Here is a 23,026-nt window from a genome sequence, read left to right as displayed (position 1 = left end):
CAGAGGCCATAAATTAGGAGTTTGGATGAAAGGTCTCCAAATCTCCAAGGGGCAGGGAGGCCCAGATGACCCCTACGTTCAGTGTGCATAAGTCAGTTGAGTTAGTTTTCCATGAACCTGGGGAAGCCCAAGACTTTTGCTCTTTCCATCCAGATGAGTACAGCTCCCTTGGCTGCATCTGACATCCTGGGGTCTGCTGGTTTGAGCTCTGAGCTCCAGGACCAACCCTGCCAAGCTTTAAACATCCTCTCGGTCTCTGGCAGAATCAGAGCCTCCTCGGTCACCCAGAGCCCCCAGTTCCTACAGATGCTCTAAACATTCCTCATTTGACCCCCTCACCCAAGCTCCTCTCCCACCCCCACCCCCCTCTTGCTGAGCCCTCGGGAACTCAGAGTCAATCCAGAGTTCTGCTAATTTCACTTCATACTAATTCAAACCCAGGCCACCTGGAACACTGCTTCCCTTGCAATCTTCTCCAGAGGCTGGTACTTTTCTGTCACATGCCACAGTCTCAGGATCTGGGAATAGCTGTCAGTGCTGCTGCACTTCATTCCACTGCCAAGCTGCCTCCTCCCTCTTCAAAGCCTCCAGCTCCTTTGAAGTGCATTGTCCATGTTCATGACCCTTGCCCCTTCTCATGGGGGTCAATTTCCTGGCTCCCCCATCACCCCCCTTAGTCTTCAGTAATGTTAGTACTGATTTCTCCATCCCCATCCCCATGCCCTTCGCCATCCTTGGGATGTGCACATCTGTCTTTCCTAGAAGATGGATTCTTGTTCAAATGATTTTTTTAAAGAGTTGACCCTAGAAAAGAGGAGTGAGAATAGGGCAGGTGGAAAAGCTAAGCAATAAAGTTCTCTCTGCTGGAGACTCTTTTGCCTGATCCCATGGGGAGCTCTGGGGCATTCATTGTACCACAGAGCTCATTGCATCTCCAGGGAGCCACGTCTGTACCCACTGCCAGCCTGCCCTTGACTGAGGTCTGCAGAGTGCAGGGAGCTTGGCTGCCTGGAATCTGAGTGGCAGTTACGCCACCATCTAACCCCAAACAACCTCGGATTGCCTGATCTCAAAGGACAGTCAACCACCTCCTCTGCCACCCATTTCAGCCACCCACTGGCAATCTCGATTTGAAACCTCCCACTTTTCAACTACTCTCGCTTACTCTTCCAACTCATTTCCTCTCCAGTCTTTTCTTTTCTAACTGTCTTCTCAATCCTCTGCCTGGACCTGTAGTCTGATTATCATCACCACAACTGTGTGCTCAGTTATGTTCAACTCTGCAATCTTGTGGGACTATAGCCCAGCAGGCTCCTCTGTCCATGGGATTTTCCCAGCAAGAATAGTGGAGTAATCAAACCTGTGTCTCCTCCATTGGCAGGCAGATTCTTAACCACTGCACCATCTGGGAATCCTCATAAGGAACTGCAGAAGACCCCAGGCAGATTATAGCTGGAGAAAATGATGCAATGGAACAGTTCTTCTCATTTCAAATAAACTGTGGAAGATTCTGACAGAGATGGGAATACCAAACCACCTGACCTGCCTTTTGAAAAACCTGTATGCAGGTCAGGAAGCAACAGTTAGAACAGGACATGGAACAACAGACTGGTTCCAAATAGGAAAAGGAGCATGTCAAAGCTGTATATTGTCACCCTGCTTATTTAACTTTTATGCAGAGTACATCAAGAGAAATGCTGGGCTGGAAAAAGCACAAGCTAGAATCAAGGTTGCCAGGAGAAAATATCAATAACCTCAGATATGCAGATGACACCACCCTTATGGCAGAAAGTGAAGAGGAACTCAAAAGCATCTTGATGAAAGTGAAAGAGAAGAGTGAAAAAGTTGGCTTAAAGCTCAACATTCAGAAAACAAAGATCATGGCATCTGGTCCCATCACTTCATGGCAGATAGATGGGGAAAAGTGGAAACAGTGGCTGACTTTATTTTTCAGGGCTCCAAAATCACTGCAGATGGTGATTGCAGCCATGAAATTAAAAGACGCTTACTCTTTGGAAGGAAAGTTATGACCAACTTAGACAGCATATTGAAAAGCAGAGACATTACTTTGCCAACAAAGGTCCATCTAGTCAAAGCTATGGTTTTTCCAGTGGTCATGTATAGATGTGAGAGTTGGACTATAAAGAAAGCTGAGCATAGAAGAATTGATGCTTTTGAACTGTGGTGTTGGAGAAGACTCTTGAGAGTCCCTTGGACTGCAAGGAGATCCAACCAGTCCATCCTAAAGGAGATCAGTCCTGGGTGTTCATTGGAAGGACTGATGTTGAAGTTGAAACTCCAATACTTTGGCCACCTGATGTGAAGAGCTGACTCATTGGAAAAGACCCTGATGCTGGGAAAGACTGAGGGCAGGAGGAGAAGGGGACAACAGAGGCTGAGATGGTTGGATGGCATCATCGACTTGATGGACATGGGTTTGGGTAGACTCCAGGAGTTGGTGATAGACAGGGAGGCCTGGTGTGCTGTAGTTCATGGGGTTGCAAAGAGTCAGACACGACTGAGCGACTGAACTGAACTGAATGAACATGTTCAATAAATCCATCTCCACTTTCCTAGAAATTTCACCCCCATTTTCCTGGTTTACGGCTTTTTCCTTTCTCCATCTTCAACGTTGCTTTCTTCCCTTCCTCTTGGCTTATGACCTGTTTCCATATTTTATAGAGACAGTCACTGTATTTAGATGGAGGCATCCCATCACCAAGTCCTAGTTTCCTGGGATTGCTCTCCACGTGCTCCACAACAGAAGACATATGTCTCTCTGCATCACTTGGCTCAGGATTTCCTTCCCCCTCACTCTCTCAAGGTCTTTGCTTCTATAATTATCTCCCTCTTTTCCCATCACCCATGATTCTTTCTGCAGGACTGCTCAAAGATGCCCAAAGGGCAGCCTGACTACACTTCCTACTCTGCCCACCACCCCACTTCCTTCCCAGCACCACAAAGAGATGTCTATTTAAAAAAATTTATTTGAATTTATATTTGAAATATAGTTGATTTACACTATGGTGTTAATTTTGCTGTACAGGAAAACCTTTCTGTTATACATATGTGCTTAGTCACTCAGTTGTGTCCAACTCTTTGTGACACCGTGGACTATAGCCAGCCAAACTCCTCTGTCTGTGGAGATTCTCCAGGCAAGAATACAGGCAATACAAGTTGCCATGCCCCACTTCAGGGGATCTTCCCAACTCAGGGATCAAACCCAGGTCTCCTGCATTGCAGGCAGGTTCTTAACCGTCTGAACCACCAGTGAAGCCCAAGAATACTGAAGTGGGTAGCCTATCCCTTCTCCAGGGGAGCTTTCTGACCCAGGAATTGAACCAGGGTCTCCTGCATTGCAGGTGGATTCTTTACCAGCTGAGCTACCTGGGAAGCCAGTTATGGATTTCTATACATTCTTTTCATATTCTTCTCCATTACAGTTTATCACAGGATATTGACTATAATCCTCTGTGCTATACAATAAGACTGTTGTTTATCCACTCTCTGCATAATAGTTTGTATGGTGTTTTTGACCTCTATCATTTCTTTCCTTTACTTAATAGTTAGCATCTGCTAATCCCAAAGTCCCACTTCCCCCCTTCCCTACTCCTCTCCCCCTTGGCAACCACAAGTCTGCTCTTTATTTCTGTGAGTTTGTTTCTGTTTTGTAGATAAGTGCATTTGGATCATATTTTTTAAAATCAATTTTTACTTTATGTTGGAGTGCAGGTGATTCACATCTATCATAGTTGATTTACATATATCTATGCTTGTTCAGATTGTTTTCCCATAAAAGTTATTACAGAATATCAAGTAGAGCTCCCTGTGCTAAACAGTAGGTCCTTGTTGATTACCTATCTTATGTATAGTAGTGTGTATATGTTAATCCCAGACTCCTAATTTATCCTTCCCCCTTTGGTAACCATAAGTTTGTTTTATACGTCTAAGAGTCTGTTTCTATGTTGGAAAGAAGTTCATTTGTATCATTTTTTTAAGATTCCATTTATTTGTGATATCATATGATGCTGAGCTTTCTTTGTTTGATATACCTCACTTAGTAGGATTATCTCTAGGTCCATCCACGTTGCTGTGAATGGCATTATTTCATTCTTTTTAATGGCTGAATAATATTCCATCGTATATATGGAATTCCCACTTCACTCTCCCCATTGCGTATATGTACCACATTTCCTTTCTCCATTCCTCTGTCTGTGGACACTTAGGTTTCTTCCACAAAGTTGCCTTGACTTCTTATCTCCATTTTCTCACCTTCTGCTCCCGCCTTCCTAAGCAGGATCTTGTCCTCACGATTCCCCACAAGATGGCCGGAGGTAGCCAGTGCATTCCATCCTGCCAAAGCTCAGTTCTCTGTCTCCTCTTCCTCGACCTCTTGCTGTCATTTGGTGTGACTAGCCACATGGTCCTTCCGGAACTCTCCCCTCCCTAAGCTTCCCACCGACAGGCTGCACCCTCCTTTTCAGCAGACCCCTCAAGGCCGGTGGGCCCCAGGGCCAGCCCTCAGCCTTCTCTCCCTCTCTGCCCACACTCTACAGCAGAGGGCATGCAGCCCATGGCTTCAAAGGCCATCATGTGCTGACTCCAAAGTCCCTGTCTTCATCCCACGTGTCTCTGGACTCTTCCTCTCTCCGTGCCAACCTCGCCCCTCCACCCACATGAATAACAGACCCCTCATGTGTAACGGGACAAGGCTGAGCTGCTGACCCTCACCCCCACTTCTCAGTCTGCCTCTTCTTGAATCTTCCTCAAGACCGGAAACTGCATTCCTGGCGGCTCTCTGGCTCGGTTAGAAACCCAGGGGTCGCCCCTGATCCTACTATCCCCTCAGAGCCTGATTCCAAGCTGCCTGGTAGTTATTCCTGGGAGCCCCACCCCCGCCCCAGCCCCGCAGCGCTCCAGCTGAGCCCAGGTCACTGCCAGCTCTCACTTGCTCCACCAGGCTCCTAACCGGCTTCCCACTTTACCCTTCCCTTGGAGCTGAGTGACCTCATGGAGACCCGAAGCTGACATGGAGGCCTGCTGATGTCAGACCACACAGTGCCCGGCCTAACGCCCCTCAGTGGCCGCCCACCACACTTCAGATGCAAGCCAGATCTTTATGGCACCTCCTGGCCTTGCTGAGGAGAAGGCAATGGCACCCCACTCCAGTACTCTTGCCTGGAAAATCCCATGGATGGAGGAGCCTGGTGGGCTGCAGTCCATGAGGTCGCTAAGAGTTGGACACGACTGAGCGACTTCACTTTCACTTTCATGCATTGGAGAAGGAAATGGCAACCCACTCCAGTGTTCTTGCCTGGAGAATCCCAGGGACGGCAGAGCCTGGTGGGCAGCTGTCTATGGTGTTGCACAGAGTCAGACACGACTAAAGTGACTTAGCAAAGGCCTTGCTGACCTCACGCCCTCCCCTGCTCCATGCCAACCCTCTAAGCTCCAGCCACACAAGCCTGATTTCTGCTCCTCCTGCCACACTCTCCTGGTCTCTCAGGGTCTTGATAGTCCTTGATCCTTCAGTTCGGATTGTTTTACCTGAGATCCTTTTTTTTTTAATTAAAAAAAATTTGTACAATTTTTTAAAGTTACTTTCCATTTACAGCTATTACAAAATATTGACTGTGTTTCCCATGTTGTAGAATACATCTTTCAGCCTATCTTACACCCAATGGTTTGTAGCTCCCGCTCCCCAGCTCTTAAGTGCCCCTCTCCCACTTGTATAGCGCCCCTCCCCCACTCCTATAGTGCCCCTCCCCCACTCCTAAGTGCCCCTCCCCCCTCCCCCCAGCCCCCTCCCCACTTTCACTGGTCAGCACTAGTTTGCTCTCCGTATCTGTGAGCATGCTTCTTTCATGTTTTATGCACTAGTTTGTTGTATTTTTTAGATTCCACATATAAGTGACATCATATAGTATTTATCTTTCTCTGTATGACTTATTTCACTTAGTATGATCATTTCTGCAAGAAGATCAAACCAGTCCATCCTAAAAGAAATCAGCCCTGAGTATTCATTGGAAGGACTGAAGCTGAAGCTCAAGCTCAAGCTTCAATAGTTTGACCACCTTGTAGATGCAAAGAACTGACTCATTGGAAATGACCTGATGCCGGGAAAGATTGAAGGCATGATGAGAAGGGCATGACAGAGGATGAGCTGGTTGGATGGCATCACCAACTCGATGGACATGAGTTTGCACAAGTTCTGGGAATTGGTGATGAACAGGGAAGCCTGGTGTGCTGCAGTCCATGGGGTTGCAAAGAGTTGGACACGACTAAGTGACTGAACTGAACTGATGATCACCTCTAGTTGCATCCACAGATAGCTGCAAATGGCATTATTTTGCTCTTTTTCGTGGTTGAGTAATATTCTATTATGGGGCTTCCCAGGCGGCACAGTGGTAAAGAAGCCACTTGAAATGCAGGAGGCTCAACCCCTGGGTCAGAAAGATCCCCTGGAGGAGGAGATGGCACCCCACTCTAGTATTCTTGCCTGGGAAATTCCATGGATAAGGAAGCTTGGCAGGTTACAGTCCATGGGGTTGCAAAGTCAGACAGAGCTGAGCACACAGGCACACAGTATCCCATCATATATGCGTACCACATCCTCTTTACTTCCTGGTGGCTCAGATGGTAAAGAGTCTGTCTGCAATGAGGGAGATCTGGGTTCAATCCCTGGGTAGGGAAGATCCCCTGGAGAAGGAAATGGCAACCCACTCCAGTATTCTTGCCTGGAGAATCTGTGGACAGAGGCGCCTAGAGGGCTACAGCCCATGGGGTTGCAAAGAGTCGGACATGACTGAGTGACTAACACTTCGTTTTTCATTTTTCATCCTCTTTATCCACTCCTCTGCTGATGAACATTTAGGTTTCTTCTATATTCTGCCTGAGGTCTTGGTGTTGCCTTCTTATCACTCAGAACTCAAAGCCTCGGGGAGCTCCCCTGATCACCGAGGTTGCCCGGGCACCCTCTCCACCCACCTCCATCTCATCTCCTTCATAGGCTTCCTCAGTCCCTGACATCATCTCACTTACATGTCTGCTTTCACGTTACCACGTGGCCCCATGAGAACGTGAGCTCTTTGAGGGCCAGGTTCCACTTGAAGCTTCTATGACCTGTGGCTCCATGTGTAGGAAGATGTTGCTCATCCTAGCTGTTCAGGAAGTGTTACTCACCCAACAGATTCAGACCTGCAGGTGCCCAGAGGTGACAGCCAGCCCCTCAAGATGAGAAGAATAAGCAAACGTTCAAAGGTTGGTGGCAGGAAGCCCCTTGCCGTGGTGGGGCTGGCTCAGGACACCAGAGGACCGGGACACAGAGGTTGGCAAAGCACCAGGAGCTGCCAGGGTCTCTAAGCTCTGCCAGGATGATTTCCTTCAGGGCCAGGGATGAGAAGGCAGCCACTTGGAGCAGGAAGAAATGCATCCGTTAAACCCAGTCTCCTGCAGCGGAAGGCAGGTAAAAACACCCTCACCTCCACACTCAGGGCTCCACCTGACAACAGTTCAGAAGAGGGTGCAACTGAGAGGCACCGTCCAGCTAGTCTGCGGCTCTCCATTAGAGGCCGTCACTGGGTTCAACAAATTAAACCCATCAGTTCAAATTCATCAATGCCTATGCTTTATCTGCAGCTCAGTGGGGAGCAAAATGGGGCTGGTTGCTTGAAGAACTAGGCAGGAACCCAGCAGACCCACGTCAAAGTCATGGCCCAACCATACCTGGGGCAGTATCTCGGGCTCCCTGGGCCAGGCTCTCTGCCCTGGACAGGGCTCTCCGAGGGGCAGAAGCAGGAGTCAGATGGGGCTGGACACTCCATCTGAGGTTGGATGGAGGAGACTGGAGGACTCCAGGGTCAGTGGACCTTAGCTGAATCACTGAGCAAGATTTTGAACTTTTTTGAGCCTCAGTTTTGTCATCTGTAGGGTGGGCTCCTTTACCCTAGGATCAGACAAAGAGCAGATGAAGCTCTGGACTTGAGGGACAGAGCTGGGGCATCCAGTCAAAATGGTTAGGTGGTTTGATATTTCAAATATTGGTGCACAGCGGTCAGCTCAGGCAGGTGGGACTTTTGGCATTCCCTGATATTTATTATAAAAGAAAAGTTAACCTGCTGGTTAAATCATCGCACTTTAGGTAACACATAACAGGTGCCCAGTAGGTGTTGTTGCTTCCTTCTGTCTTGTTTTTCAGAGGTGAAGTGGGAAGAGGCCACAGAAAGGTCTCACCAAGCTGGCCCCGTGGCCAGGGGCCTGCTGACACTTTACTGGGGACTCTTCTCTGAAAACCACATCTTCTGTGTCCTGCATCCCTGGAAGCCCCGTGCACGGTTGTGAGTGTGGAGTTCCAGCTCCCAAAAAAGCGCTTGCCCTGGGGTGGGGCCACCTTGTGAACTGGGTGCTGAGTCGATGAGGAGATGACTGTGCACCCTGCCAGGTGTTGGCATCCAGCGTGGCACATGTGATGGGGCGACATTTGAGGAGCGGCCCAAAGGAGGGGAGGGAATGAGCTATACAGGTCCCTGGGGGTGAAGCTTTGCAGAAGGGCAAGTGCGAGGCCTTAGCATGTATGGGGCCTGAAATGCCCAAAGCACACGGGGAGGGTGGGAGGCGGGGGGAAGGGAGGGAAGGGGGAAGCATGGAGCGGGTCAGAGTGAGCCCGGACAGCAGAGGGTTAAGGAGAGGGAGGACCATGACCAGCCACGGAGCCAGAGAAGTGACCACATTGTCTTTTATTCTAGGTGAGATGGGAGGAGACCCCTGGAGGGTTCTGAGCCCAGGAGAGTCAGATCTAACTTAACCCCTTAACAGATGACTCTGGCTGCTGTGTGAATAGATGAGGAACTTCCAGTGCTTAAGAATTAACCTGCCAATGCAGGGGACGCTGGTTTGGTCCCTGGTCCAGGAAGATTGCACATGCTGCAGGGCAACTCAGCCTGAGAGCTGCCGCTCCTGAAGCCAGGTGCCCTGGACCCCGTGCTCCGCAACGAGGGAAGCCACTGCGATGAGAAGCCCGCGCACCACGGCTGGAGAGCGGACCCTGCTCGCCGCAACTAGAGAAAACCTGTGCACAGCAACAAACACACGGTCAGCCAAGAATAAAGAAACAAAATTAAAAAATTTTTAAATAGATGAGAAGGCAACAGTGAATAGCCGAGAACAGTTATGAACGTTTTCCAACAATTCAGGGCAGAGATGGTGGTGGCTTAAGCGGGAGGTTCACCAAATGTACATGGATTGCCCTTCATAATGAAAAGCAAGGTCAGCCCATGTTCCCTGTGGACACTGTCGTGGAACTAAGACGGCAGATATCTTCTGGCACTGACATGGGGTGGGTGCTTTTCATGCTAGTTCACCCAATAAAAGGAATAACACTTATGAAATGTCTACTATGTGCCTGCCAGGCACTGCCAAGCTGAGTGGAACAAATGTCAGAACCAGAGATGCTGGCAGGAGACTTCATTTCACACCTATTATTGAGTGTCATTTACTAAGCAGATGCCAAGGTTCAGGAAGAAGCTAAGGACACGTGTGGCTAACACAGTTCAGCAGAATGGGGGTGTCAGGAAGCAGGCGGTGACCCGAGGCTCCCAGATGAAGCAGGGGGGGACCTCCCTTGTGTCCCTAGCATCTTGGTTTCTTCCCATCCCCTCCCTGTGGGGACGGAGCTCTGTGCCAGGCCAGGGGAACAAAGTGAAACATACAATAGACCTCGCCTGTCAAAGGGTTTCAGCTCAGCCAAGGAGAGATGCACAGCGCTTTCAGGGGATGAGACAGGCTAGAACCCGGGGTCTGGGGCCCTGTGCTGCAGTGCTGGCACCTGGACAGATGTGTCCTCGAGCAACAAAAGACAAAGAAACCACTGGGGACTGAAGATAATTGTGTACATGTGCGCAGTTGGGGCAAATTATAGACAAGATACAAGAAGACCAAAAGAACTCCAACTGCCACTTCTGAAGAGCTGGAAGCAACAGCAGGGTGTTGGGAGCAAAATCAGGGTAGTGTCCATGCCTCCTGCACACACCACCACCAAAGGGGTGGGCAGACCATCTAAGACACCCGTCTGGCCAGACGTCTGGATACACCCCTACCCTCACCCCCTGTAAGGAACCAGCTCATGATCACGGGGAGTGAACAAGGAAGCTGTATGTTTTCGCTCCCTCGTGCTGCAGCAGGGGCCCCAGGAAAGCCTTGCCTGAATTCCTTGTCTGGCCTCTAGTCAATTTCTATTAACTAAGGAGGCCAAGAACCATAGTCAGTAAGCAGACTCTTTCGAACATAGGTAATAGAATATCCAAGAGAAACAGATTCAAGAGAAGGAATTTCAGAGTCTAACATAGCTGGAGCCCAGGGCTATGTCTAGCTTCAGGAGAAGCTTAATCAAGGCTCGTAGGATATTGCCAGAACCCCAGTTCCCCATCAGGATGGATCCCCAAGAGGACATTACTGGAAGTAGAGAGATGGGAGCTGGGCAGCCACAAGCCATCCAAGAGACTCCACAACAGCATCTGGAGGTCAAGCCAAACTATGGAATGCTATCCCAGAGGAACATTGAGGAGGGAGAGGTTGATTCCAACTGGGGTGATCAGCAAGTGGTCACAGGGAAGATGGCATTTGAGCTGAGACTTAAGGGAGCATTTCCATAATGCCATTTGCAGCTGCATGGATGGACCCAGAGATGATCATACTAAGTGAAGTAAGTCAGACAGAGAAAGACAAATCCCATCACTAGTATGTGGGTTCTAACATATGACACAAACGAACTTACCTACGAAACAGAACCAGACTCACAGAGAACAGAATCATGTTGCCAAGGGGGAGTGGGGTGGGTGAAAGGTGGAGGGGGTTTGGAAATAGCAGATGCAAAATATCATGTATAGAATGGATACACAGCAAGGTCCTACTGTGTAGTCCAGGGAACTGTTTTCAATATCCTGTGATAAATCATAATGGAAAAGGGTATGAAAAATTATGTATGTATATGGATAACTGAATCAGTTTGCTATACAGCAGAAACTAGCAGAACATTGTCAATCAGCTATACTTCAATAAAATAAATTTTAAAATAAAGGAGCATTTCCAAGAGGTAGAACATGCAGGAAGGAAGTCATCTTAGATGGGGGCATGGCAAGTGGCTCTTCAGTGTGGGGAGTGGGAGAGAGTGGCTGGACCATCAGGAGTTTAGGAGATAAGGGAAGAAGAGGGATGAGCTGGATTGTAAAGTTTCAGGTTGAGGAATCTGGCCATCCTTTTATAAGCAATGGAGAGAGAGTAGAGGTCGGAGGGCAGGGGATCATGTATCCTGATTGCTGGGTAGCAGCGTGCAGCGGGGACAGGAGAAGAGGTGAGTCTGGCAGAGAACAGTTAGAGGAGGTAACTGTGAGCCTGAACTAGGTAGAAATCTTGGCAAGGGGAAGAAAGACAGGTTAGAGGCAAAAGAAATTAGACTATATGTGATGCAGGGGCTGGTTAAATGTGGGAGCTTTGTGGCAAGCAATTTATTGCTTATCCAATATCCATTCTCCTTCTTTCTTGCCAACAGAAAGCCAGTTTTGCTCAGGGCAGAAATGTACCTCATGGCCTTTTGCCTTCCCAGGCATCTGGCAGTGGAAGGTACAAGGCAACTAGTTAGCTGTGTATCCCAGTTGTGCCAATGCAATATATACAGTAGACCAGGCAAAGCTATTGCTTCTCACATAAAAAGGAACAAACTCAGGTGAAGTGAGCATTTGCCCTGCATCATCTTCCCTTTGGAATGTCCTGCTTGGAAGGTAGCTGCAATGCTTGGAGATAAAGCAGCCTTTTTGTGGCCACAAGGATGCGAGCTTTGAGGTAAGGATGGAGGAGAGGAAGGCTACAAGGAAGCTGGGTTCTTGATGACTTTCTCAAGCAAGTGCACCAACCCAGACTACCTGGCTCCAGCTGTCACATTACACTACACAAGCCACTTAACCTTTTTGGTTAAGTCACTGTTGTTTGAATTATGACACATACAGTTCAAGCCAATCTTAGGAGATAGAGTGGGCATGGTGACAATGTTAGAAATGACTTTGGAAATTTGAAGGACAGGTGGCACTTGATGCCATTAGCTGAGATTGAAACAGGTTTAGAAAGATTAGCATGGCAGAAAAAAAAGGCTTGCAACCCAGAAGCAGACTGGTCTGAGGCCAAGGGAGAAATCCTTCATTCTTCTCAGCCTTGGGTTCCCAATCTGTGAAATGGGACTTTAAAGCCTAATTTATCAAGAAAACCAGAGACAGCAGATCCATGATGTAAGTCATCTGATACCTGCTTTGGGTTCCCAATAACTTGTATGAACTTGTTTCGGGAGTGTCAGGAAGGAGGAGGCCAGCCTTGCAGGGGATTTAAAGTAGAGATTGGAGAAGCTGGTACAGAAAGGCAGTGAGAACTGTGGCCCAGGTGTCCCAGCCCGAAGGCCCCTCAGCTCCCCAAGGGGTGAGGATGCTCCTGAGCCGGTGGTGGGGCTAGCAAGGGCTCTGGAGGGGTGAGCCAGTCAGGTGCGGGGAGCTATTGCCCCCACGCCTCTTCTCATCCAGCACAAGTGCGTTGAGTGTGGGTGGCACACAGACCAGACACAGAGAAGACTAAATACGGGTGGTTCGAGGTTTGTGTGTTCATCTTTGATACTGCATTTCGTGCAGCCACATAAACTCCAAGAAGCAAACAAACAGGGCTGACCGGCAATGTGTTTATAATGGTTATTAAGAAGGGAGGTGACTTTGATTCAGGCATTCCAATCGGTGACTCAGCTCTCCTTCCACACACAGATGGCTTGTTGGAAACAGGCAGCAAACATCTGGGAGCCAACATCTCGCTGGACCCTGATCCCAGGGAGTCAGGGATCCAAGGGCCAGAAGGGGCATTAGAAGCATCGAGGTCACTGCCCATCAGAGCTCCAGTGCCCACCGAGTTCTCTGCCCAGTTGCTCAGCTGTGTCCCTGTACCTCCAGAGATGGGGACCTTACCTAGGATGACTGATTCGTTAAGACTGTGAGGACCCTTGGGGCAGGCTGCAGGTTTTATCTGACTTGCACTGGCAGAGCCCAGCCCAGGGTCAGACTCCAGAAACGTCCATCCCGTTCCCTCCATCCAGCACTTTACTGAGCTTTGAGATAAATTCTGGAGGATCCAAGTAAAGTCAGTCTCTGGCCTTGAGGATTCGAGTCCAGAGGGGGAGGAAAGAAGCAAACAGGTGATGGCAACGCAGTGCTATGGGCCACAGTGGAGTTTGTAGCTGTAACCGTTGAGTGGACGCACGGAGGGGACCCTCATCAGGCACTGGTGTGTGGGTGTTTTATGTGTGTGTGGTGTGTGGTGGGGTGGGGGACAGGCACGTGGGAATGAATGGCTGAATGACCCAAGGTCATTAGAGATTTCTCTGACTCACACCATCTACATCAGAGCCACTGGAGCCCCCCCGACTTCTCACCCTGGATAAACCCAAAACTTTCCCCAATATTTCTTGGGGATTTAAGTTCCCACGGACACCTCTGGCCCCAAGCTTCTGATTCCACGGAATTCAGTTCATGGCTCATCTACCTGCTTCACATCCCAACGGGATGCCTCTTTGTTTCTGCAAGTGAAACAAATTAGAGCTAACACGAAGTGTGCACGGGGACGCATGCGCAGAAGAAGCCCCTAAGGTCTGGGCGAAGGGGCGGGGCGTGCACCGGGGACAGCCCCCCCGGGCGCTCTCCCTGTGGCCTCGCCCATCCCCAGCCTACCCAGGGCTCCGCCCTTCCATTCCACCTCCTCACCCACTTCCCTGCTGATCCCCAAATCCCGTGTTCACACAGTCCTCATAGCAACCCAGCTCTCGACAGCCTACATTTACCTGTCTGAACCCACCCAATCTCAGCAGGAGAAGAGCACCTCTCCCAGAGCAGGGCTCTTCCCCTTTAGTAGCGAGACATTTACAAATAGACCTGGCACCGGGGATTCCTGGGTTCCTGGCAAGCTCCAAGCAGTCTCCCCTCGGTCTCTGTTCTATCCTTCAGGCTGCGGAGAAGACCCGGTGTGTCCCCTCCTTTCCTGGGCAGAGGGTTGTGCCAGCATCCTGTCCTCAGTCTGTGCTGACCTCGAAGGGAAGTGATGACCAGCCTCCCACTTCCCACCGTGGACCACAGGGTCACTTGTTCCAAGGTCGTGCTTCTGAATATCCCGCCCGTGTCCCCCAGCAGGCACTCCAGGGCGCACAAAGACTTACCTGTGCTGCCCCTGCGGTCAAGGGTTTTAAGCAATTCTATTGTGGCAAGTGGTCATGTATGGATGTGAGAGTTGGACTGTGAAGAAAGCTGAGGGCCAAAGAATTGATGCTTTTGAACTGTGGTGTTGGAGAAGACTCTTGAGAGTCCCTTGGACTGCAAAGAGATCCAACCAGTCCATTCTGAAGGAGATCAGCCCTGGGATTTCTTTGGAAGGAATGATGCTAAAGCTGAAACTCCAGTACTTTGGCCACCTCATGTGAAGAGTTAACTCATTGGAAAAGACTCTGATGAGGAAAGGGGCACAACAGAGGATGAGATGGCTGGAAGGCATCACCGACTCCATGGACATGAGTTTGAGTGAACTCTGGGAGATGGTGAAGGACAGGGAGGCCTGGCGTGCTTCGATTCATGAGGTCGCAAAGAGTCGGACATGACTGAGTGACTGAACTGAACTGAACTGATTGTGGCAAGAGGTGGTGTCAGAAAAACTATGTGGTCAGAAGTCATTTCTTGAGAAGCCTATGGTTTGGGCTTTGGGTTTGGGCTTTGGGTTTCATCTCCTTCTGGCTTTCTTAGGACCGGCAATTGCTCACCACCAAGTCAGGAAAGGAGCCTGGAAACTCTCAAGACTCCTGTCACCTTGGGAGTCTGCCCTGAGATCCTCACAGGTGCGGAGAAATGAATCAGTCTGTCCCCAGCCCTTGCCACTCATGGCATGCACCCCTGCCCACCCCCCAGTGGTCCTGGCCTCTGATGTGAGGCCGGGGGCAGAGAAGAGGGGCTCCTAGAGGAGAGAGGGAAGCAGCTGGTTGGCTGGCATATCCCTCTTTGCTTCCCGCTGTCCCTGCAGCCTTGAGGATGCACTCCTTCTCCTGCTTTTCACCAAGGATGGGGTGGGGATTGGGTTTCCCTGGTGGCTTAGCAGTAAAGAATCTGCCTGCAAGGCAAGAGATGCCGGAGACGCTGGTTCGATCTCTGGATCAGGAACATCCCCTGGAGGAGGGCATGGCAACACACTCCAGTATTCTTGCCTAGAGAATCCCATGGACAGAGGAGCCTGGTGGGCTACAGTCCATGGGGTCGCAGAGAGTTGGAGATGACTGAAGCAACTGAGCATGCACACATGGAGTGGGGATTAGAAGAGCTGGAATCAGCAACTTGGCAAGTGGTCCTCATTCCTTCCTAGCTTCCGGGGGACCGAAGGGCCCACTGTTGCCGTCTGGATGGAAGAAGGGAACTCCAGGGGTCAGGAGAGGTGGGCAGAAACCTGGCCTTGCTGCTAACTCCCCTTTCCGCTCTGAAACTGAGGGTGTTGCAACTCGCACTGTACAGTGAGGGCTGTGACTGAGTTCAGCTAATTCCTTCCTTCCTAATTCCCACATCACTAGGAATTCTTCTCCACAAACCCATGGGTGCCTTGGCGCCAAAGGCTTTGCTGGGTCCCCAGCCTCCAGCCCAGGGCCAGCCAACCCATGATGAATGCTTCAATGATGCAGCTGGGATTTATAGCCTCAGCCTGCAGTCCTGGGGCCTCTGGGCAACCCTGGCATGTTATGAACCTCTCAGAGCCTCACCTTAAAAAGGATACAAGGGCATCCACCAAGCAGAACTGGTGGGTTAAGGACTACAGATTAAACAAGGGCATCAGTTTTCTCTCATTGCATAAGCCATCACCCCAGATTTAGCAACTTAAAACCCATTTATTATCTCAGAGTTCCAAAGTCAGAAGTTCAGGCAGACCCACCAGGCTCTGGGCTTCCCTTCTCTTAAGGCCAGAATCAAAAGTGTCAGCCAGGCTGAGTTCTTACTGGGAGGCCCTGGAAAGAATATTCTTTCAACAAGAATAGTTCTTGTTGTTGGCTGAACCAAATTCCTTGCAGCTGTAGAATCACAGTCCTCATTTCCTTGCTGGCTGTGAGCTGGGACCATTCTCACTTTCTAGAGGCCACCACATTCCTTGGTACCTCCTTCATCTCCAAAGAGTGAAGGTGCATAGAATCCTTCTGGGTTTCTAGCATCTCTGACTTATTTTGCCTCCACCTTGAGAAAACTTTCTGCTTTTAAAGACTCACCTGATTGGGCCAGGCCCCTGCCAAGTTTCTTCATAGAAGTACCTAGAGCAGTGTTGATTGAATAACCAGGGGATGGAATCTGGGGCCAACTCTAGAATCCTGCTGATGTCAAGTGCTTGGCAGAGTAACTGGCAGCTGGTGAGAGCTGAACCTTATCAGGAGCTGGATGGTCCGGTGAGGGTGGCCCTGTCACCCCCTGGGCTCATGTAAATCACAGAGGTGCCCCTGGGGCATGACTCACTGAGAATACTGGTAAGTATAAAGTTCAGATCCCAAGCACTCCCTGCCTGGATGAGGTGGCCTTTTTATGACCATGTGGGAAAGACCAAGACCATCACAGAAACACAGGCCCTGACATTACCCAGCCACTGATCCTGTACCACCACCACTGAGAATCACCAGGGGGTCGGGGGAGCGGGGTTTAAGCAGGGATGACCTGATCTAGAATGAATAGAATCTCTAATCCGCCCGCCAAGGCAGGAGACATCAGAGACCTGGGTTTGATCCCTGGGTCAGGAAGATCCCATGGAGTAGGGCATGGCAACCCACTCCAGTATCCTTTTTCTTTAAAATTTATTTATTTATTAATTGAAGGATAATTGCTTTACAGAATTTTGTTGTTTTCTGTCAAACATCAACACGACACGAGTATTCTTGCCTGGAGAATCTCAAGGTCAGAGGAGCCTGGCGGGCTACAAGCCACAGGGTTGCAAAGAGTTGGACACGACTGAAGCAATTTAGCATGCACAAAGGGATCAGTGTGGTTGCTGTGTGGAGGATGGATTTTAGAGGACACAATGGAATCTGAGAGACAAAGAATGAAGTTATTTCTTTAGGCATGATGATGTAGACCAGGGCGAGTGGCAGGGAGGTGAGCAAACTGGTGGATTCAAGATACTTTACAGGAAGTGCAGTGGAGTTTGTTGATGGACTTGATGTGTTTATGCCGGAAAAAGAGGAACCAGAGAAACGTGGGCAACCTGTGGGAGGGTGGCTGAGGGGCCTGAGGGTAGACGGGGTCCAGCTGGAGATGCCTCCGGAAGAGACAGCAGAGGAGTCCAGCAGGCAGAGAGAAGTGCAGGCCAGGTCTAAGGAGAGGGATGAGTAATTTACTCTCCACTCAATTCCTGACACTATTGGGCTCGTCTGCTTTTAGAGTTAATTTCTGATGCATTGCTCTATTCTGTATTCTTTGCCAGAATTGTAATCATGTTATATATACAAGTGTGTGGACTCTGTTTTTCCCCACTTAACATTATATCATAAGTGTTTCTCCAAAGTTACTACTTATCAGTGTGTTTTTTAAACAGTTGCATAATCTTCCACCAAGGGAGATCTGTCATAGTTTATTTAGTTGATCCCTGTTATTAGAAACGAAGTTGTTGCCACATTTTCAGTGTCATAAATAACACTGTGATGACACAATGTCGTACACAGCAGGTGGTTTACTTGCAGATGCGGGGGCCACTCGACACAGCCTGGGATATGCCAGGATGAGACTTGGTTAGGCATAAACAGCCGCAGATATATTCTGTTTGGCCCATACAGTGTTGATCTGATTTTTTTTTTTTTAAATGGAGACTTCACATACAAATTCTATTTTACAGGGTCTTTAAAAATTTTTTAATTCGTATACAATACTACAGGGTAGTTTCCTTTTACAGTTATTATAAGATATTGGCTCTATTCTCCATGTTATACAGCACATCCTCAAGCCTGTCTCACACCCAGTGGTCTGTGCCTCCCCTTCCCCTACCCCTGTAGTGGCTTTCCCTCCCTTCTCCCTCCCACCGATAACTGCTAGTTTGTTCTCTGTATCTGTGAGTCTGCTTCTTTTGTGTTATATCTACTAGTTTGTTGTATATTTTTAGATTCCACATCCGAGCAACATCAGACAGTAGGTATCATTGTCTGACTTACTTCACTTAAGCATAATGCCCTCCAAGTCCATCCATCTTTTGAAGGGTCAGAAGATTAGGTGGCTGGCCCTGGAGCTACATTCCTGCCAGTCACCATCTGCTAAAGCCCTTGAGGTGGGGTAAGATGCTCTCTTTAATCCCAGTCTTCGCTACTCTCTATTGTTCCTTCACACAGAGGCCATGTGATAGTAGCCACTTTCCACAATCCAGGCTGATTGTTTTTTTTTTTTTTTTTTTACAAGAAGAGAGGGACTTCCGTGATGATCCGGTGACTAAGACTCTGAGTTCAAAATGCAGGGGGCCCGAGTTTGATTCCCTGGTCAGGGAACTATGTCCCACATGCTGCAACTGAAGATGCCGCAAGGAAGATTGAAGACCCTGAGTGCCGCAACTAAGACCCAGTGCAGCCAAATAAATTAATTTACCAAAAAAAGGAGAGTGAGATATTTCTCACCGCAATATGTACTTCTTTCAAAAGTGGGAAATACTGAGTATAGTTTCCTGTGCTATACAGCAGATGCTTGTTGGTTATCTCTTTTGTGTGTATATATATATACAGTATTGTTGTTGTTCAGTCACTCAGTCTTGTCTGACTCTTTGCAAACCCATGGGCTGCAGCACACCGGGCTTCCCTGTCCTTCACCATCTCCTGGAGTTTGATCAAACTCATGTCCATAGAATCCATGATGCCATCCAACTATTTTATCCTCTGCTGTCCCCTTCTCCTCCTGCCTTTAATCTTTCCCAGCATCAGGGTCTTTTCCAATAACTCAGCTCTTCGCATCAGGTGGCCAAAGTATTGAAGTCAACTATATTTCAATAAAAAAACTTCTTAAGTGGGAAATAAAGGGCAGACTGAAAGGGCCTTGGGTTTCATAAAACACAGGAGTAATCTTTTTCCTGAAGGAATGAAAGGATATTCCTAATACTTGATATGCAAATCAGATATATCTTTGTAGGAAAAAATGCCACGAAAGAAGACATGTCATGGAAATCTGAGTCTAGACTGATAGGTTCTGATGCCTGGGCTTCATTCATTACAATTCTTCCTAGGCTCCTGGCTAGTTTCTGTGGCCAGCCCCTTCTATGGGGGGCTGTCCCAGTCAGGAGGCTTGGACAGCAAATAAAAGACATCTGATGCCAAAAAAGCTTAAACAATGAGGAAATGTATTTCTCACATAACTAGCAGTGCAGACAGGGCAGGCTTCAGGCCCAGTTCAATCAATGTTTGAAGCTTTCATCAGGGACCCAGATTCTTCCCAGTCTCTCTACTCGGTCACCCTGAAGCTGGTCCAGCGCCTGATTTCCAGAAGGTGGCCAGTGACGAGTGGGGCAATGTGCTTCCTTACTCACACCCACCAGGAGAAGACAGGGAAGCCTTTTAACCAAACGTCTGAATCTTTCCCTTCAGTCTGATCAGGCCAACTCGGGACACATGTCCACCCCTGGACAGATAAGAGTCGCCAGGGGAGTGCTTTGAGCCTATTTGGGGAGACGGGTGGATGCATTTAGGGAGGCAACCTCACGCCCAGGACACACTCCTCCTTGAACCCTCCTGACTCAGCTCACTGTCATTCTTGGCCATGCTTTGTATTTGTAGGAATTCAAATTCAGCCCTTCTTGAGTCTCAGATGGTATCAAACCCCAGCATAAGCCAGTTGTGCCCCCAGACCAGGCAATCAGCGTGCCCACCTGCATCTCTCCTGCTGCAGAGCGGAGGGACTGCTCGGTTCTCAACCTTACCCTTCAATTCACTCTTCGGATTGGGACTTCAGCGATTTCACAATTCCACATTTCAAGGTCTAATTATTTTTCCCTAGCCTCCCTATGACCCCAGGAGACTGGATAGTTAGGACAGCACCTCAGGAGTTTGTGGAACAGAAATATTTCAGTGATCACGGTCTTTTCTCCATCAGACTCCTGATTTCCTCCCTGTGGCTGCTCTACATGCTGACATAAGCCATAATTACCAGCGGGGCCTCCTCTGTGAACCAGTTGTGCTGTATTGCGGGGGCGTGGCTTCCCTCATTTCCAGGTTCCGCGCCTCATGCCATTGATTTTGGGGGTTAAGGGGGTTTTCCAGCCAACGAATCTGTCACAGAGCTTTCAGCTAAGCTGACCCTGGCATCATGGACCAGGGCCAGCCACCATCCGGGAAGTCCAGGTCCCTGAAATGATTAGGTTCTGCAGCTGTGTTCCCGATGCCATGTAATTATGCCTCTGGTACCATTACCCCGGCCGGGAGATTATTCTCTGGGGAGAGGGGGTGTTTGTGGGGGGGTGGTCTCTCTAAATGCACACTGGGCCCACAGCCAAGGCTGCTCTCTCAGCTGCCTGTGGACAGCTTGCAAAAACACTCATTTAAGCTTAGAGGAGGGTTTAGTCTCAGAATACAGGAAGGGACTGGGGTTTGTAACTGGGGAATCGGCAAGCTGAATCTTTGGAGAACTTGCATTAGGGTCACTCAGGGTGCTGGTCGAAAGGGCCAATTCTTGGGCGTCAATGACAGAGGATGAGATGGTTGACTGGCATCATCAACTCAATGGACATGAGTTTGAGCAAGCCCGGGAGTTGGTGATGGACAGGGAGGCCTGGCATACTGCAGTCCATGGGGTCACAAAGAGTCGGACACAACTGAAGGACTGAACTGAACTGAATGCCATATTCCCCCTAAAACTTAAGAGCTGGTGACCCAGAATCCCACCCCCAGTCTTCCCCAGTCACACAATCTCCCATGCACAAGGGCTCTTGCCTGCGTGTGTGCTCAGTCCCTCAGTCGTGTCTGACTCTTTGCGACCCCATGGACCATAGTCCACCAGGCTCCCCTGTCCATGGGATTTTCCACGCAAGAATACTGGAGTGTGTTGCCATTTCCCACACCAACAAAGGCTTTTGTTTAGAAACAGTAGGGTCACAACTGGAATTTATGGTGCAGTCATAAAAGAATCCGGTCTCCACATTCACATGACTGCTCCAGCTTGGGAGCTGGGTGCTTAAAATGCTAATTTTGCATGGCTGTTCTTCCACATAACAGGGCATAGCTGCTTGGTAGATACCTACAGATGGTGCCCTGCCCCAGGGGGTCTAGTCAAGGGGATTAGTGGACCTCTCTTTCTATTCCTTGAGCCGTGCCCTCTGCTATAGGCCCACTGCTGGAAGAAACTTCTTTATTATTATTTTTTAATGTTGTATCAGAGCCAAGTGTACAGGAAGTGATTCTGTTTCTATATACATATGTATTCTTTTTCAGATCTTTTTCTATTATAGGTTATTACAAGATTCTATATATAGTTCCTTGTGTTATACAGTAGGTCCTGGCTGTTTATCTACATTGTATATAGTAGTATGTATCTGTTGATCGGAAACTTCTAATTTATCCCTCCTCTTCCCCCATTAACCTCTGCTAAGCGTAAGTTTTCTATGTCTGTGAGTTTGTTTCTGTTTTGTAAGTAAGTTCATTTATATCATTTTTTTTTTTAGATTCCACATATAAGTGATACAATACGATATTTATCTTTCTCTCTCTGATTTACTGCACTTAGTATGATAATCTCTAAGTACATCCATATTGTTGAAAATGGTATTTTTATTTTTTTATGACTGAGTAATATTCCATTATATATATGTGTACACACACACACACACACACACACACACACATATCTTCTTTATTCACTCATCTATGGTGGACATTTAGGTTGCTTCACGTCTTGGCTGTTGCTGCTATGAATATTGGGGTGCATGAATCTTTTCAAATTAGAATTCTCATCTTTTCTGGACATATGCCCAGAAACACATGATCCAGGAATTGCTGAATCATATGGTAACTCTATTCTTAGGTTTTTAAGAAACCTCAATACCATTCTCCCTAGTGACTACACCAATTTACACTCCCACCAACAGTGTAAGGATGCCTTTACACCATAGTCTCTCCAGAAGCTCTGTCCTGTTTATATTTCTTTCCTCCCCCTTTTTACTATTAAATTTTTATAATCTATATTCAAATTTCTTTTTCTTTTTATATTGTTTAACCATAGTATGTAGGCAAATTTAAAACTGAGAAGAAACTTACAATGAAGTGTGCAGATCTTAAATGTACAATGTGATGGATTTTAAGCAGAGTTCCAAAGAATAGCAAGGAGAGATAAGAAAGCCTTCCTCAGTGATCAATGCGAAGAAACAGAGGAAAACAATAGAATGGGAAAGTCTAGAGATCTCTTCAAGAAAATTAGAGATACCAAGGGAACATTTCATGCAAAGATGGGCTCAATAAAGGACAGAAATGGTAGGGATCTAACAGAAGCAAAAGATATTAAGAAGAGGTGGCAAGAATACACAGAAGAACTGTACAAAAAAGATCTACACGACCCAGATAATCACGATGGTGTGATCACTCACCTAGAGCCAGACATCCTGGAGTGTTCAGTCAAGTGGGCCTTAGGAAGCATCACTACAAACAAAGCTAGGGGAGGTGATGGAATTCCAGTTGAGCTATTTCAAATCCTGTAAGATGATGCTGTGAAAGTGCTGCACTCAATATGCCAGCAAATTTGGAAAAATCAGCAGTGGTCACACGACTGGAAAAGGTCAGTTTTCATTCTAATCCCAAAGAAAGGCATTGCCAAAGAATGCTCAAACTACCGCACAATTGCACTCATTTAACACGCTAGTAAAGTAATGCTCAAAATTCTCCAAGCCAGGCTTCAGCAATACGTGAACCGTAAACTTCCAGATGTTCAAGCTGGTTTTAGAAAAGGCAGAGGAACCAGAGATCAAATTGCCAACATCTGCTGGATCATCGAAA

The sequence above is a fragment of the Bos mutus genome, chromosome 21, assembly GCF_027580195.1.
Source record: "Bos mutus isolate GX-2022 chromosome 21, NWIPB_WYAK_1.1, whole genome shotgun sequence".
NCBI classification, from domain to species: Eukaryota; Metazoa; Chordata; class Mammalia; order Artiodactyla; family Bovidae; genus Bos; species Bos mutus.
The sequence above is the reverse complement of the archived record's forward strand: the minus strand, read 5'-3'. Positions refer to the sequence as shown.